The 19,573-nt window shown below is 36.2% G+C and overlaps 1 long non-coding RNA gene across 9 annotated transcripts in view; it reads left to right on the plus strand.

Annotated features, from left to right (window-relative positions):
* Positions 1–19,573, plus strand: part of LOC141544785 (uncharacterized) — a 178,793-nt gene that overhangs the window by 56,890 nt on the left and 102,330 nt on the right. For all 9 annotated transcript variants that reach the window (XR_012482800.1, XR_012482801.1, XR_012482803.1 and 6 more), the window contains one exon: positions 275–400. This is a non-coding gene — a long non-coding RNA (uncharacterized LOC141544785). The remainder of the gene's footprint in view (positions 1–274; positions 401–19,573) is intronic.

Genomic DNA, 19,573 nt, shown 5'->3' on the forward strand with positions numbered 1-19,573 from the left:
TTTTTCTTCTCTCTATCTGCCTCTCTTCCTCCTTGTCTTTCTTTATCTCTTCTCTCTCTTTTCTCTTCTTCCCCCTTCGCTCCTCTTCTCTCTCTCTCTCTCTCTCTCTCTCTCTCTCTCTCTCTCTCTCTCTCTCTCTCTCTCTCTCTCTCTCTCTTTTTCTCTCTCTCTCCCCTCCCTTCCCGCTCTCTCTCCTTCCCTCGCTCTCTCTCTCTCTCTCACACACACACTCTTATTTCCTATCCACTCCTCCTCGCTTCTCTACACGGGGCAGATTACTATCACAGCTGTAACTGTGGCAAGGAAGCCGTAAACACAGCAGACCCAGTCTCCATGGTGGCAGGAGGGGGCACTGGAGGTGACAACAATGGAGAAGGACCTTCCTTCTGACAAGTTTTAGGTAAGAAAGACTCTTTGTACCTTTGAATTCAATACGCCGTGTCCTTACTGATGGGTTAGAAATGGTGTGGTCTCAAATGTGCCTTTGAATAGCAATATTTTATCAGGGAACTATTCTTCCGTTCTGTTCTGTGTCTACAAACCTGTAATCTCAATGCTTTGTGTTACTATAGTCGCGGGGGGTAGGAGTGGAATCCAGGCAAGATCTCTGCTGGATGGAGCGATGATCAATTTTCCTGACATTCACCAAGCGGTTTAAATTTCTGATTTGGGGGGGTCCTATTTAAGGATGCTTAATGCATGTCCCCAGCTATGGTCAGGGGATCCAGCATCTAGCGGCACCATGGAATATTAAAGCAGTGTTCTCTCATCCTTAATTTCTAATTATTTTTACACTCTTAACTGTACCGGGGTCAGAGACTTTTAAAAATTAATGAGGAACCCTGCTGGGTTCAAATGGTCCCTGTCTACGTGAGCTGCTGCAGAAGGATGAAATTATGCGATTCTGTTTGTTCTCGGAGGTGTAAGCCTCCTTAATTTGAACCCTTTGGGTTTGGAACACTCTGCATTAAATTGGAGTTTTGGGGTAGGGGGAAATATGCATTATTTTGATAGCTTAGTTCCCTATTTCCAGTGTCCAGGTGAGTTTGAAGAGAAGAAAAGAGAGGGTGAATGCTAAGGTGATCACGGAGCATGCTGAAATTCATAAAATGTTCTTCCTGTTTTTATAATGCCAACCGAGAATGCATATACTTTCAAGGAAATGCCAGATAATGAATGAAAAAATGGCAAATGTGTGTTCCTCCAAAGCAACCTAGCAAAATTTTGGACACGAGGAGCCTGAAAATTTGCTGGAAGAACAAAGAATCTAGCCTAGCCAGTACAAAGAAAAGAATTCTTTGTCATCCAAAAAGGGGGAAAAAATTACTGGAGGTGTGGAATATGGGGGTTAAGTCATTTTGCATCCTTCAGATTTCACACACCAAAAAGGACCCCATTTCCCCCCAATTTTCAGGATTATCCTCCCCTCCCTTCCACCACAAAGCAAAACAAAAACCCCAAATCATAGCATTCAAACTTTCATCTCCCATCATGAAAAAGAAAAAAAAAAAAAAAAAAACAGCCTTGTGCTTGTTTGGGATAGAATGCATTGTTCCAATGAAGAGTAAAGGGAAGGTGATTTGGAATACTTGAAATATACAGTGGGCGCAAGATGCATTTGGATCCTGGATTTCCCATTTACAAGCCCCTTTCTGCGCTTCCTGTGTGATATTGTCATGTAAATCCAGGAAAAGCTAGGGAAAGCAGCCCTATGGAGATTCGATTTACTTTGAAAGTTGTTCATTATAGGAGGGATGAAGGTTATTTATTTGATGTGATTCAAAGGGGAGAGATGATTTTTTCATTGTGGAGTCCTTTGTCATGGGTGCAGGGTGATCTAATCTTTTTAATTTTGTCTTTCACACCAATGGAGATGAAAAGAGATCTGAGCTCATTTGTTGGTTGCTAGGTCCTCCTGGAGCCCAGAGGACCGCTCTTGGTTGCTATGACCAGGCTGACCCCAATCTATACAGTTTTAGGGACTTAAGTAGTCCTTTTTTTTTCACTTAGGGGCATGCACCTTGATTTATGTCCAGAATTGCTCCTGGATGCCTTTGTCTGCTCGTGATAAATGGTGCTATGCAATTCATCAGTTCTTACAAGTAAACACTGCTGTCCCACTAAAAATATGTTTTGTTCTGAGTTAATGGTATGGAACAAGCTAGCCTCCACAAACAGCTATCTTTTTCTTATAGCGGGTCCACTGTCACTTGGAGTAAAGCGGAGGATATTGGGGGGTCTCTTTCGCCTACATTTGCCCATAACCTGGCTGATACCCAGCCTGAAATATGCTTGTAGATTGACAATTAAAAGCTTTCCCTTTAGAACTAAATGGATGGTGATTGTTTCCTCAACCTACATGTGTTGATAAGATAGAACAACAAACCAGCAAAAAATTAGGAGTTTTCTTGATTGAGTTTTGGCTGCCACATTATTATCCCCAGCTACTTAAAAGCAATAGAGGCAAATGTGTGGTGGCTGGATGAAAGGTAACCAGTCCTCTTGTTTCCATCTGAGGGAAGGGCTTTAAATGGGGGCTCTATCTCATCTTCGAGTCAGGGAAGACCATTCTGCTTGTGTGTTACCTAATGGGGCTTGGACGTCCCAGTATTATGAAGACTGTTAGAAAGGAACTCATGTAATTGAGAGGCCATGGGATATAGAACAAAATTCAGCAGATCAGGAAGATTACACTTTCCCCTGTTCCATTAGAAATTGTTAATTTATATTATCATGTATACATACTTAGCTAAGAAGATAATGATGAAAGAATAGATATCCAAGAAGATCCAAGAAGTCATTTCTTGCTTATAACCTTCATACACTTATTTCCGCCACAAAGATGACTACAGAGGGCAGGGGGCTATTTATTAAGCAAAGTGCTAATGATTTTTTATTTTGAACTGACTACATGGATTGCCCCCAGGGAAAAATAGTCTTCTAATAAGGGAAGAAATTCCTAATATCAAGGTGGTTTCCTTCCCACCCCCTATCTCATTAGTGGTACTATTGTGAAAGCAACAGCTCAATATTTTTAATTGAAATTTTATCCTTGTGTAAATATCAACATGAAAGTCTTTTCAGAGCACTTTAAGAAATTAGATTATTAAAAATGTAAAAAATAAAATAATTAATTTTTAAAAAGTAAATCGATTTCAAAACAGAGACTTTTCAACAAGAATAATAAAGTATAGGTTCTTGATGGTGGGGGTTGCCCCCACCCCCACTTAAAGATAATGATCTTTATTTACTTAAAGCAATAGTGAGTTTCTGAAATGAGTAAAAGTTATTTTAATCTGTCTAATCTGGTTTTCATTCATCTCATTGCCAATTTGCAGAAGAATCCACACCTCTCTGGGTGTTTACTATTTTGACAGAATATATTGAAATCAGTCCTCCTGTGCTGAAGCCTTTAAATAAAGATTTACTACCATAGAAATTAAAAAAAAAAGTTTCAGGATGGGTTAGACAGGTAATAATTGACACCGAAATCGATTATCAAAGAGACTGAATTTGGAAGATAGGGGGCTGGATGTGGGGTGTGGACAGCAGAATTTTAATGTAAGTAGACTTTTATATAGCTTGTGGCTGGATAGGAATGGTTAAGAGCAGCTCAGGTTTTCAAGAAGGCAAACTGTACATGAATCATCAGTGTACTAAGAAATATTTAATAGTAGGCATAGGAAGATATATGTTGCTATAGCCATACGTGTATAAAATAGAATGCAAATTTCATGTTGATATTTGCTCAAGTGTTATTCCTCAAGATTATAATGGGCATTGCATAGTTATAAATCAATTCTCTGAAATGATTAAATTCAGACACTGAAGAATACAGGGAAAAGGCCTATAATGGCATTCCCACTTTAAGGGGTAATAGGAGTGGAATAAAGCATTTTAATGGTCGTTCTGTAATATCTCTTTCTAAACAGAATGTTGTTAGGACTCATTCTAGCTAGCTTTCAAGTGGTAATAACATTGGGAGTGGGGGTGGCCAGTAATTATTTCTACCTGGATGTTGCTTTTTCCTGCCTGACACAAGTTATTTCAGAAAAGTCTGCTTCCATTTGATTCAGGCCAGGAAGCTTTATTGACTTCTTGAAGCACTGCAGATCATAACTATAGCTGCAAACAATAGGCGCTTATTCCAATTTTACTCTGATATTACCTTGTGGAAATTATAGAATTCAATCTCTTTGTAGGTATTATATGGATGTAGCAGGGAGGACTCTGGAGTGTGTGAGTTTGGTCTATAGACAATCAGAGAAAAATGAAGGAACAGCTCCCTAATCTCTCCTAAAATTGATTTCACTCTTCTTTCCTGCTTTGTCATGTGTTCCCTGTTTAAAATCAGATTAAGTTATATATATCACTACTTAACTGTGCAGTGGTGGTTTTTAAAATCTGTATTTATGAGTGAGTAAGGGTAGATCTTGCTTAGATCAAATCACCAGCCTTACCCTAAGTGTCAAAGCATCCGGATTCCTTCCGAAGATGGGTCCATAAATAAAATCCCAGTTTATAAAGAATCAGCCTCTTGGGGAAATGGAGTTGTGACACTTTGTCATGTCAATTTTCATGCAAAATAAATGGAAATACTCTTGAATATCAATTCTGGAGAAGTTCTACAAAGTCATTCTTTTCTAGGTGGTTTTATTCTAGACAGTAAATGGCTACTTGGCAGCTTGAAATTCAAGAAACAAATTCAGGAATCTTTGAACTAAGCTGGAGTATAGAATTGCTGTTAATAAGGCACCACCATGCTCAGACGCCATTTTAAAATGATTTATTATTGTGGTACTGATAAAGCCTATCCCTTTTCATTTGTTGTTGATTTTCTTGCCTTGCTCCCCAGAAAAGTTTCAAGGATGTCACCAAGCTGTACTCTAATCATACTTCCCTTCTATAATTAATCTTCTCCTCCAAATACCATTATGGCAAGACAAATAGGGAGCTCAATTGAGTCAGTATTGCTGTTCTGCTTGCTGGGATTTAATTTCTTTGTCTTTTTGGAGCAATATTTTCCTATCTGACCCAGGCATTGATTATAAATAGATAATAAACTGTGGAAGCTGTGTGACCAAATGACTGGATTGTCAAAACAAACTTGTTTCCTAATCGGTAACATGAGATGAATGGACTGAGATGTCCTAGTCCTCTTTGAAATCTAAATCTATGCTTTCATATTGCTCTCATCTAATTTGTTGGTAGAACTTAACTCTTTTTTTTTTTCTTTTTCTTTTCTTTTTTTTTTTTTTTTTGCATGGGAACTTTGTTAAACTCCAACAGAATATTTTAGTTGTAGTAAAGTTTAAATTAATGATGGATCCTAGTAATGTTGAAAAAATTAAAAAGAGATCAATCATAAAACTTCAGTGCTTTGAAAATATCTGAAGTTTTATGGAAGTTTTCTATTGACATTTCAAGATATTGGCAGTCCTTTGCAAAATGGCGTCTGAAAAATGGTGGCTTGTCAAGGGATAATTTACTTGACCTGTTTGCACATGTCTCTAGGTCAACTAAAGTGGCCTTCATCCCCCTTGCTCTAAGAAGGTAATGTGACAATTTCCATATTACTGTGTGTACAAAAACAATGTGGGATTCTCAAAAACAAAGTTTTACAATCTCCAAATCAAAATAGTTAGATATGTGTGCTTGTCTATATGCTTCTTCTACTTAATTAGCTTTATTGAGCAAAGCAAATTACATGGTACCTAAATTCTAGAATTATATATGCCTGATTCTGATAGTTGCATTTATTATCTAAATATGGTGTAAAAATATCACAAAGAGAGGTCATGGTTTGAAAAAAATAAAAAGGAAAAAGCAATATCTTTGCTCTTATCTTAGAAAAAAAGGAATGTTCAGAATTATCAGTTTTCTCAGAAAACAGAAAGTAGTTAGCAGATACAGGTCAGGCTTCTAGAGTTCACTGAGTTCATTATAATCTTACATGATTGAAAGTAGCAATTTTTAGATAATCTGTTAAAGCGAATATTGAAAGAGTATCATGGAGTGACTTGTTATTACTTGTGTCATTCTTTGTGTATTAATATAGTAACCTAGCAGATATCACAGGAATTTGAGGCAAGGTGGAAAAATCACTGGAAAGAGTGACACTTTGGTGTCAGATGATTTGGGTCAGAATATTGGCTTTGTGTTTTCTTATCTATGTTATCTTAGACAAGTTATCACCTTCCTGGGCTTTCGCTTCCTCCTCTATAAAATGAGAACTAGATTTCCAAGAGTATGATGGCCCACCTCAACAGACTTGATTGTTAAATTTTCAATGAGTATTTATTTTTTGGAAATTGGCAAACACTATAAATCTGGGCTCAATTTATTCTTTTGTAGATTTTCTGGATTTAAGAAAGTGATGGAGAAAATATTAGTAATGCTGATTCATTTTTAAAAATTCCTTGTGTTAATGTTTTGGAGAATTGATTAAACACTTAGCACACAGCTGCATTGCCTGTAAACACCTTTTTGAATTCTAAACCTATAATCCTAGTATATGTTAGGAAAGATAGTAATGTGGCTTCATCTCAGTGACACACCATACATGTATCCTTCCCTTTCCATTTTCTCTATAACTCTTCTAGATCAATATCACCTAGTTAGTCCCTAAACTATATGCCATTTTCTTTACAGAAGAAGTTTCTCTGTCTCCAGTCTCTGTCTCTTGAGACATCCCTCTCCCAATTTAAAAAAAATAAAATAAAATAAAATAAAATTAGGGGCTCTATTCATTCAAACTCAGTCCCTGTTTTGGTATTTAACATGGAGATATAAGATTTTGAGAAAGCCTCAGTTTCTTTATCTATAAAATAAATGATTGCACTGGCTGATTTCCAAGGTTTTTTCCAGCTCTGAATTTAATGATCCTATGTTCATTTAAAAAAAAAAAAAAAAGTCTTTAGCTTGGCTTTTTGAAGGCCTCCACTGTCTTATTTCAGCCTACTTTTCCAACTTGTTCATGCTCCAGATTTCTGACATGAACCCTCTACAGGAATGAGGTTGATCTATTAATTTCCTCCAGAAAATAACCCTTTTTTTTCTTTTTTTTTTTTTAATTCTCTTGCCTTTGCATATGCCATTATCTCCACATGTCATAACACCTTCACTACATACTCTTAGAACCTCATGATTTTTAAAGCCCAGGTTAAAATCCTTATTTACTCAGAGAAGCATTCCCTGACTGTCCTAATCTATCCTCCCATTCCAACCTTCCCCCTCAATGGTCTCTACTTCTTTTGATCATAATATAACAGACGTGGAACTGAAAAGGATCTCAAAGACTGCCTAGTTCCGTTGTCTTATTTTACAAATAAGGAACCTGAGGCTGAGAGAGATGGGGTATCTTGCCAGGTTTATATAGGTATTTGAACTTAGCTCCCTTGTTCTACCAGTCAGTCAGGGGTTTTTCTACAAGGCCATACTCCTTCCTTGCAAAGTACTTATTAATTAGGCCACTCATTTGACTGTCCAATTATTGGGTTAACTGTTCATGTGTAAATGTCTCTCTGAGACCAAATGAAATAATACATATAAAGTACTTTGCAAACTTCATTAAATGAATGTTAGCTAGTATTATTATTAATAGAATTGAGTTATAGAACAGGTTCAAATTTCATTGATGGTGTTTTTGTTTTTTCTCTCTGGGAGTTCCCCACACCAAAAAAAATAAAAAAAATAAAAAAAAAGGTAAATCCAACCCTAACCTTAACCCAAGAATTATCTTCCAATGAGATTGAAAGTTCTATCAAGGCATGGGCCATACCTTCAATTTGTTATATACTAATCCCAAAGTGCCTAACATAATGCTTTATCATAGAAGATGTCAGTAAATAATGATTTATTTAAACGGCACCCATAAATCCATGTTTCTAATATTAAGCTCAAGCAAGGGCATACATTTTAGCTCACACCCCAACAGAGACCAAAAAATCTTATTTTTACATGAGGGTCTAAAGTCCATTATTCCTATTTTTAAATAAGGATCTTAAACCCAAGAACCAACTGAACAGAGAGGTAAGAGTGTGAACAAAATTTTGCCTCTCTATTGGAATCTCAGTATCCCATGTAGAATTATGAGTAAAGGTTAGAGTTTTGAAGACTTATTATTTTCAGTTGTTTTTTAGCAAAGATATAGGAGAAATTTGCCATTTCTTTTTCCACCTCGTTTTATAGTTGAGGAAACTGAGGCAAACAGGGTTAAATGACTAGTCCAGGGTCACAGAGCTGGTTATGTGTCTGAGGCCAGATTTAAATTCAGGGATATGAGATTTCTTGATTCCCAGTCTAGAGCTCTAACCATGTGCCATCTAGTTGCCCACTGAAGAAATTATATCTGTACTTTTCTTAGTTTGGAAAAACAATGGTAAATTGATCAACCGGTCACTCCTCTTCAGCAACCACCTTCCCATTTCTCTAGTCAATATAAGAGCTGGAGGCTCTAACAAATGCAATTTAATTCTAGGCATTGGCTCTTGTGACTTATTTTCAACCCCATGCTTTCTTTTCACACTCAACTCTCAACTTTATTGCCATTGATGTAAGTCTCATAGTGTTAACTTTCACCTATTCAGTGAAGAAAAGTGTACCAATTCACTTGGCAAGTCTTTGGTGCTCCAGAGCTATCCCAAGTCAATCAAACAAATTCAGTTTTAGCCATCAATTCCCTTAATGTCTACCTATTGTCCAGGAAAAAAAAAATTGCCCATTCCCATAATGTCTTATTAAAATAGAATCTTATCCTAAGATAGTAGACCTAGGGTAGAATAGCCCCCTCATTTTACAGAATAGGAAATGGATGCAGACAAGTAAGTGACTTGGCCACAGTCAATAAATGTCAGAATTGGGATTTGAACACATAAGGTAACAGAAAGAGTTAATTCATTAATTGGCTAGTTTGAACTCTCTTTTGCAGGAAGCCCTAATAAATGTTGGTTGTTCCTTGACAGATTTTGATTCAGTTCAGGTCAAATATTTATTCAGCTTTGACTATATGTAAAGAGCATTTTTAGGGATCATGTATGTGTGTGGGCAGTGAGTGCACAAAGATAAGAAAAACATTATACCTGTCTCCATGGAGTATACACAGTAATAGGAACTATAGGGCACATATATAAATAATGATGATTCCAAATAAAAAAAATATTAGAAATTTAGAACATAGAAAGTATTACGTGAGGTCCAAGTAGGAAAATGTCACTTGTGCCTTATGTGCATAAGGATAGTATTTGGGAAAATGCTCTTGGGACCAAGTGAGTAATGGGTGTGGATTATCTCTGAGCTTTTCAATCAGTGCTAATGAATATTAAGTCCAAAATTTTACACCTTCTAAGATAGGAAATTCACTTTTGATTTAATTTAATGGATGTGTATTAAGTGATTACTCTGTGTAAAGTTCTGGAAATGTGAAGATAGAAAAGAAAAAAAAAGAGCAGTTTACATTGTACCTGGGAGATTAAATATATAGTCAATCTAATTCAACCCAACAATTACTTATTAAGCATCTATTCCTACAAAGTGCTGTAATACGTACTGAAGATACAAAGAAACACACACACATATGAGAGAGGGGGAGACAGAGAGACAGAGACAGAGGGGGGAGAGGGAGGGAGAGAGAGAAAAAGAGAGGAAGGGAGAGAGAGAGAGAATAACAATGAGGCAATTTGAGGATAGAGACTAAGATCAGTTGCCCCAATTACTAAAACTACAGCCTCTATTATGACATTATGTTATATTTATAAAATAGACACTATAATTTATTTTCATTAACTGTGGAAAATCTCTCCTATGTGTGTATATATAAATACACATTATATATGTATGTACAGGTATATCTGATCTGGGTAGTTTATCATTCTGAAGGTAGAGCCTTTGCTCTCTACTGTTATGAGGTGGGGTAATAGAATGTTGCAACTGGAGAAAAAGAAGACGTGAATTTGAATCCTGCCTCAGAAACTGACTACCTGTATGACTGTAGGCAAATCACTTATTTTCGCAGCCTCAGTATTCTCATCTGTAAAATGGGGAAGAGTTGTTGGTATCAAATGAGTTTTCTATATAAATCACTTTTCAAATCTTACTTGGCTATTATTATACATTTAAAGTTCATTTTATTGTAAACAAATGACTTTGTGATGCAAAATAAAGCTTTGTCTTCCTCTGTACGTAGTTAGTTGGCTCTGGAATTTATAAATAAAAATGATATAAATGATTCAAGAAAAATATCATTCAGTTTTCAGGCATATTGCAGAATGATGCTGTTGATCTTTAAGAAATGGTTCCATTTGGTGACATTTACAAAAATAATTTAATGTTAGAGAGCCTTCCATTTTTAATTTCAAAAATTATAAAGGCTGGTGCAATATTTGAGTGGTAAGCAAAATCCCCGGAAGTAGATATTTATGCAAATAATACATCTGATATTAAGATGCTGTGGATGTGGTAATGTCCTCAGGTTCTAATGTAAGAAATAAGTGTCTTAAGAACCATTGCCAAATATAGAAGATATAGAATCATTGCTGGGAAGCTGACATATCATGTTATGTAGAGCTGGCTATGTATTTGTAGCTAAGCTTTGAGTCATAACTAGACCGAGGTGATAAGGGATTTAGCTTGCACCCTGAATTTTGTAGGTACAGATAGAACTCACCATCATCTTTCAGCAGCATAGAAACAATAGAGCTTAGCAAATACTGAAAAAGAAATTCATTAGTCTGAAAAAAAGGTACTAGATAGTGAACCACTGTTAGGGTCTCCACCTCTTTCCCCTTACTCTTTCAAAATGGCAATGTGCTTCATTCTACTTTCCCAGGTGAGGTGTTTGATGTTTGTCCTAGGCAAAAATAATTTCTACTTACCTTAATGTTTAAATTTTTTCAATTCCTAGAAACATTAGTTCCCAAATTTTAGATGTCATATGTTGTCCCTCTCTCCTATCTTTTCTTACCTATACTAGGATCACCATTCAATGAAAGTGAATTAATCAAATTATCTATCTGCCTAATGTGATATTTAAATATTTCCTCATAAAAGGGTTTAATTAAACATGGCAACTCACTTATGAAGTAGTTTCTAGTACCTCTTCACAAGGCATAAACAAGTTATGCAGCAAACCATTTTGAAAATAATTAAGAAGTATTGTGATTTCCATGTGGCTTTAGTTGTCTTTTACCCATACTTAAAACATAGCTGTACTAGTACCTATTATTTATATCTGAAATGGAATTTGTTTAGTCCTAAAGACAGTATGATAGACATAGTTTGGTAAAAGATTCCTTTGCTGTTTTCAACCCTCTATTCTGCCTTCATTATTTTCCTTTGCCTTTGGCCCTGTTCCTCCAACCCCATTCTTATTCTCTTTCTTCCTCCCTCCCTCCCTCCCTTCCTTCCTCTCCATGTCCCCCATATCTCTCTCTCTCTCTCTCTCTCTCTCTCTCTCTCTCTCTCTCTCTCTCTCTCTCTCTCTCTCTCTCTCTCTCTCTCTCTCTCTCTCTCTCCTTCTCTCTAAGTCCCTTTCTCTCCCTTTCTTCTCCCTCTCTCTCTCTCATTTCTCCTCCCCTCCTTATCTTCTCTCTAATTTACTCCTCTCTTTTCCTTTCTCCTCTCCTTTTTGCTTCTCACTCTCTGATCCTTTTCTTCTCAGCTTTTATTGAAGCTTCCCACATGTCTAGAACAATATTATACACTGTGAAAAATACACTCAAAATAGAGAACCTGACCTTTTGCCCTCAAGAAACTTAGAGTATAATCATGGAGACAAGAACAGCCTTATTGGAACAATTAGCAAATACAATAAAATGTAAATGCTTCAGAATGACAGTGGACCACAATATGAACAATCCAGAATATTAATTGGGTTCAGAGAATCTGACATTGATTTTTTCATGCTGTGAACAATAATGATAATCAATATCAATCCTTGAAAATGAATTGGGGGATTTTTCATGCATCTTGACAGTAATAATCCAATAGAGGCAATTAAATTTCTTAAAATAGCTCATAAGCACTACTGATAATAGGATCAAAGGGTTGAGAGGTGAAAGAGACTTTAGAAATCTTTGAGTATTTCATTGGACAGATGGAGAAAGTGAGGTTTAGAAAAATGATATGAATGACCCAACGCTGTAAGTGCCATGTTACAGAGCTACTATTTCAATTCAAAGTCTTCAATTTTATTTGCAAAGCTCTTTGCTCTATAACCATGTCCTGTATTTTTAGATATATCACACATTAAGAAGAAATTGTGCGGTGTGTGGAGGGAGCGATTGTTCCCTGTTCAAATTCTAGTTCACAACATTCTGCCAAAATGTAGACCTAACTCAAAATCACACAGTTTTCGGAAGCACTCTCCATAGCTGTACATATCTCTGTTTTCAACCACTCCAAATTCCTTACTCCTCCAAGAAGACAAGCCGCTAACACGTTATGCATGATTGCAAACTGTGTTCAAAGCTGTCTCTAACAGTATCTCTGACCTTGTGAGTTCTTGCTCTGGATTTTATTCCCCTGCTGAAAGATTGCACTTTCCACCCACCAAAGAAAGTATCATTTCAAATAAAGGTTAGCATGAAGCAAAGAATCTGAAGATTTCACTTAGGATAAAATCATTTAATCTCTCGTAAGCCTCAGTATCCCCATCTGCAAAAAAGGGGTAATAATAATAATAATAATGTTTCTTAAACCTATTCAGGATGGCAATCGTTAAGAGAAAGTGCTTTGTAAATTGTAAAGCATATAAACTTTAGCTAGTCTTGCCATGTGGAAACATTAAATGGATACTGGATAAAATACACTTACATTTTGAAAGTAAATGTGGTCTTTTCACTGCTTCTACCATGGTTCACCAGCCACCTGATGAAACTGACATTGACAGTGGAAACATCGTACACTTGTACTCGTGCCCCCATTGGATTGGCAAATGTCTTTGGCTCCCTGAAATAAGAAACTTGTAGCATTGTTGTCTGCTCCCTAGGTGTGTGGTGTTTGGTAGCCATTGAAACTGTAGCTCTTTGTATCTTACTCTTTGGAGGTAGGGGTGAGAAGTTTTCATCCTTCAAAGGAAATATTTTCCCCTGGATACTAATGAGTGAATCATACAGATCTGGAGTTGGATAAGAACCCAAAGTCATCCCAGTTCAACCCAGTGTAATGGAAGGAGTATTTGATTTGGAGGGAAGAGGCCTTATGTTCTGATTCCTCATATCTTTGCCTCTTTCTTTGTAACCCTGGACAAGCCACTTTATTTCTCTGGTCCTGTTTTCCCATCTAAAATTCTCGTGTTGGAGAGGTTGATCACTTGGAGTTCCAGCCCCAGATTCAGATTCTGATTTCCATTGGAGATATAATCATCACTATCATGAGCACTGTTATAGTGATTTGAGATTTGCAAAGGACTTTGCAAATATGATCTCATTTGATACTCCCAGGGAAGTAGATGCTATTATCATTGAGGAGACCGAAGCAAACAGATTAAATAAACCTGTCTAGAGTCATATATTTAATAAGGGTCTGAGGTTGGATTTGAATTCAGATATTCCTGATTCATGGTTTAATACACTACCTATTGTGTAACCTAGAATCCCTTCTAAAACATTCGCAATTAAGAAGGTAGAAATTAGGAAACCACAATACTGATCTTATTTTTAAAAGACTAATCTAAACTCTTACATGTGAAGAAAACAAAATAGAAAGTTGAGACCCTACATGCCACTGAATAGAGATTTTTTTAAGAAAACAAATAAATGTATATGAAATAGAGATACTTTTCTTAGAGTTCCTTATTTATTTGAAACATCATGAGCAATCTGACTGCCTCAGATTCAATTCTACATGCAATCATTCAATAGTCAACATAATTTCAAAGCTTATAAAGTGTTTCTTTGGTTTTTAGACTTTTTCAGGCTGCGAAGGTAGAGATCCCAGGTTTTCCATCATTATCACCTTTTAGCCTTAGCTTGATATTGGATCACATTTTTTTCCATATTATCTCTTTCGTCATTATCATTCTCCCTTTCAGTAAACCTTACAATTTCTTCCTCCCTCTCATTGAGCATTCATTCAGAATAGTCTCCTTCCTGATGCTGATTTGCCTACCATCTTCTAGGTCATTTGTTTAAAGCTTTGTCAGTGATCTTGTAATTGCTAGGGAGTTACTTCAATACATTTCTTATTTTCAGAATTATACTAATGATAGTATGTGACTATCTGAAATGACTTAGGTAAGTGCATAGGATCATAGAATCATATGGTTAAAACTGAAAGGGACTTCAGCTGCTATCTATTCCAATCCCCTTGCAGCAATGAGATGGTCCATTGGATAAGACTTTAGACCCGAAGTCAAGAAGGCAGTAGTTCAAATCTGGCCTTAGTCCCATATTAGTGGTATGATCCTGGGCAAATTAATTAAGCTCTCGGGGCAGTATAGTGGATAGAACACCAACCCTGAAGTCAGCAGGACCTGAGTTTAAATCTGGTCTCAGACACTTAACACTTCCTAGTTGTGCGATCCTAGGCAAGTAACTTAACTCCAATTGCCTCAGAAAAAAAAAAAAAAAAAAGTTAAATCTTTCTTTGCCTCAGTTTCCTCAACTATGAAATAGAAATAAAAATAAAAATAACACCTATAAATGAGATAATATCTGTACAGCATTTAGCACAGTGCCTGACTCATAATATCCTTCCTCTTTCCTTCTTCCCTAAACTTTTTAATAAAGATACAGGTGAAGGCAGACAAATGGATTTGCCCAGACTCAGACAAGTAGTGTTGGAGGCAACATAAACCAGCATCTTTTGATTTCTGTCTCCTGCAATGTTTGACCTTGGAATGGGGGGAAATGTTTGTTTTAGGGAATTATTTAGTAGGATATTCAGCTGAAAAAAAAGTAATTTTAATTATAAAGTGTTCAGTTGAGAAATGAAAATAATCTCCCTCCATGATTATCCTTGTTATTCTTAAAATATTACATTCAAAATGGAACTTAGAATTCTACATGTGGTATAATAGGAGAATTACCTTTTTTTTTATTCTAGACATGATACCTTTATACTTAAGGGAATCTCAGATTGAGTTGACTCCTACATTTGACCTATGCTAAATTTTCACTCCTGTAAAATCCCAAAATCTTTTTGACATGACCTAGTGATTTTGCCCTTCCAAACATCTTATACTTATGCAATTGATTTGGTGAATGGAGATATTTCCTTTATCATTATTAAATTTTACCTAATTAGATTTGACCCAATATTAATAATATGATGTAATTTTTTTTTTTATTTCAGGAGGACAGGAACTCTTTCAACTTTTTATCTCTCATGACATAGCATAATACTCTGTAGAAAGCAGAGCAGGATTTGTAAACTTCTTTTGCTTTTTAAAATATATCTTAAAACTATTTCAGTGCAACTAAGTTTTCTTTGAAATCATACATATTTTATTTTACACATTTTGTAGAATGTAGAAATTTTAGTAGGTTGATGACTCAGGTTTTGAACCTTTAAAAGTAGAAGTGCATTAATAAATATTTATTAAATTCTGTTGAAAAGTTATTTCCAACTATTAATCACTAAACAACCTTTATAATGCAGGATCTATGGGATTTTTTATGATACTTCTCAATAACTTTTATGATACTTCTCAAAAACCAAGAATTGAAAGATTGAATGAATTCTGAATTAATAGGAATATTTCTAAACTGACTGGGTCCCACAGAATCATAGAATGGGATCATCTTGTAATCCCATATATGAAGAAAAGCGAATCCTATAAACATACACAACAAATGATCTTCCAGCTTTTTCTTGGAAATCTATATTGAGGAAGACACTTTTTACTTCCTAAGGAAGATTATTTCACATTGCAATAGCTCAAAATATTTTCTTTATAATCTTCCAAAATTGCCCACTCATATGCTTCTGTGTATCATTTCTAGGTTCTCAGTTTCTTTGGCCAAACAAAGCCAGGGTAACTCTTCTTCTTGGTGTTGTCAGGGAAGCCATTTTTTTCATGTTTTATGTTTTATTTTATTCATTTAATATCCCCCAGTTATATTCAAAACAAACAAAAAATGTTTTACATTTGTTTTTAAAGTTTTTGAGTTCACAAGAAACCATTTGTGAAGTTATGCAAAACATTACCATAAAAGTCAAGTTGTGAAAAAAAACAAACCATAGATTTCCTACTCTAAATAAATAAAGAAAAAGACTAAAAAAAATTAAGTTAAGAGAGAGAGAGAGAGAGAGAGAGAGAGAGAGAGAGAGAGAGAGAGAGAGAGAGAGAGAGAGAGAGAGAGAGAGAGAGAGAGAGAATACTTCAATCTGTATTCAGATACAATCAGTTCCTTCTCTGGGTATAAGTAAGATTTTCATTATAAGTCATTCAGAGTAAGGGAAGACGTTTTCAATTCTTCAAGATTATGATCACCTTCCTTCCTCTTCCCCTTCATTGTCCCATTCTTCTCCAAAGTAAAGTGCCATACTTCCTTTGATTTACACTCTTATGGCAAGATGTTAATGGTTCACTACCCAGATTGCCCCTCTTTGAACATTCTCCAGCTTATCTCAGTGTCTTTCCTAAAAATGTGGTGCCCAGAATAGCACACAATGCTGACAAAGTAAATTAACTAGAGCTCACTATTCTTACAGGACATTTTCATTACTATATTGGGCATATCTCCATGCCAAGTACTACACAGAGATGATTACATAGGCTCTTTGTCCTGGGATTTTGTAATCTCCTAGAAGTTAGGGTGAAATAGTCATATTTAGCTCAGGAATAAAGACAACAGACTTTTTAAAAGTAAAGGATCCAGCTTTTAATACTGGGCTTGATTTCTTAGCAATATTACTCTTAACAAATCCTTTTTTATCTTTTTTGCTCTTTATTTCCTTGTCTGTCAGGGTTGGAGTTGGGGATGAAGAAGAGATTTGGATCTTTGGCACTTAGCACAGGGCCTGGCACAGAAGAGATACTTAATAAATGCTTATTGACTGATTGACTTTTTCCTTACTCCATTTTGCCAACTCTCCTGCATCTTGTAAACATGTATGCATTTACCTCACCAGGTTTCAGAACTGTACCTCCTTCAAGATTCAATGCTTTCAAATTCCATTCTTTGACCACAGGCTCCAAATCTTTGATCACTCTTGCCTTCACTGACCCTGAGCCTTATTCTTTGTCCTTACCATAGCCTTCTTTCAGCCCAGCTTCCTTGTCCTGACTTCTTTTTGGCACCATATTCAGTCTTGGGCTGCCAATTTCTTGTTAACTATTACCTTAAAACTCTTGCCTCCCTGACCTGTCATTCCTGCTCTGTGGATTCACATGCCTCAGCAACCCCCAGGGTTCTTTGCTCTATGACTTCTTTGCTTTTATTCCAAGACTGCTTAGTAGCACTGTAGAAGATTATGAGATTCAGCTGATTTCACTTACTAGAAATCTTAGCTGAAGCTTAGCTACTCCTTAAACTCCATTTTTCTTTTCTTTTTGATCAGCTCCTTACCTCCTTCCAAAATCTCTTCTTCATCCCCAAATCCAACACTGAGAATAGATAACCTAGTTCCTGACATCATTGAGAAAAATTGAGGGATCTTCAAAGTAAGCTTTCATAGCTTTTTCCCCCTTTATCGATCAACCCAGTAACCTATATCTCACAGGGTTCTTCTCAGGCTCACATAAAATGAACTGTAATACACCATAGAAATGTCAGATATCTTTCATGGCAAGGGTGCCTCTGGCACTTAAGTAGGCCCCAAGCAGTGAATTTATTAGAAGATATGAATGAATGACACAAGAAATGGTCAATCATGGATAGATTGAGGTCTGAATTATTGAAGGAAATAGCCCAACTAGTGAGATCATAGATCTTTTGACTAATTGGAATAAGGAGATCATAGACTTAATCTGAAAAATTCCAAAGATAGAAGCAGGACTGTGAATATGGGCTATTTCTTAATTTTAGAAGAGGGGCATATTTTAACTTTATGGAAAGAATTCCATGAAAATTTAATCTCTCCAAAATAGATCAGGAAACTACAGATTAAGAGTTAGAGAGGAGCTGGAAGCCATATTGTCCAGATGTACTCTCTTCTGAGGTTGACAAATGGAACATAGCAGGAACTTGCTGGTGGGACTGTTTTGGAGACAACTCCTAGTTCAGCCTGGAATCTGGACTCAATGACTTTCAAAGGTACTTCCAACTCTTAGAGGATCTCTCTTGCTCAATAGATTGAAGTCACAAAACCTGGTCTTAAATTTGACTTCTGATACCAATTATCTGGGTGATCTCAAGCAGGTCATTAAATCTCCCTGGGTCTCAGTTTCAAACATAAAAGGACAAGGTTGATGTAGATGATTATCAAGATTCATTGCAGCTCTGGATCCCTTTGATTTTCTCATTTTCTTCTATAAAGTTCAGTATCTGTAGTATATAACTTCTGAAGTCCTTACAATATCAAACATATGCTCTCATTTATGAATGTATGTATATACATGTATATGGATTTGTATATGTAAAACAAAAAAGATCTTAGTAACATAGTCAAAGAATGAATTTGTCTTCTGCTGAGTAAATGGTTTTTAACCCCCTGGACATACTTTATGGTTTGGGAGCCACTTGCTTATAATCTCAAGGAATTGGGAGAAAATATGATGACTTTCAGGGAATGAAAACCTTCTGTTATACTTTCACTCCCCAAGCTGGCCATCTGCCAGATGCTGCCACATCTTCCCAACTTGATCCATGATCCTTTGCTTGAAGTTGTGGGATTCCTAGTTGTGCACAGAAATATAGAAACAAGCAGAATAAGAAGCCTAGGATTTTCTTTTCTTTCCTTGCTCTGTGGAACTTCCCATGAGTTATGCTTCAGTGAACTTCAAAGGGAATTCTTTGCTTGGATTAGCTGTGCAGAATCTAGAGCCAGGTGAGAAATGGGCTTAGTTACTGCAAGGACCCCTGGTTGGTTAGAGAGAGATCAGAGCACTCGGAAGTTGCTTTTTAACCAGGTGCTTCTGACTAGAAGTAAACATGTACAAATACACAGGATATTCAGTCTTTATTATCATCATAATTATCATCATCATCATAAATTTCATAAAGGAATTACCTGCATAGGGGACTCTAAAAAGTGGCTTAAAGGGGATGGCCTCTCAGTTTTGGGGAGCTGACAGCCTGATACAAAAAATAAAAAAAAAAAGTATGTGTCAACAGAAGGGACACAAGAACAGAGTGAACTAGCAGCTAGCACACAGGTAAACAATGAATGGGGTAGATTTATATCTTTCAAAGGCTGTGGGGACAGGGTTGAGAGAGCAAATGTCTTTTGAGAATTTGTGTGGGAAGTTAAAAGTGAACCATATGGTGGGTTGGAGGGTCACAAATTTAGAGCTAAGAGGAAGCTTAGAGGTCATCTCTTCCAGTGCCTTCATTTTTACAGAGGAGAAAACTGAGATCCAAAGAAGCTATATAGTAAGTTATATGCTTAGCTATAATATTAGAAGGCACCTTAAAGGTCATTTAACCCAACCTATTCATTTTTTTCAGAAGAAGAAACTGAGATCTGAAGA

The sequence above is a fragment of the Sminthopsis crassicaudata genome, chromosome 5 (assembly GCF_048593235.1).
Source record: "Sminthopsis crassicaudata isolate SCR6 chromosome 5, ASM4859323v1, whole genome shotgun sequence".
In the NCBI taxonomy this organism is placed as follows: Eukaryota; Metazoa; Chordata; class Mammalia; order Dasyuromorphia; family Dasyuridae; genus Sminthopsis; species Sminthopsis crassicaudata.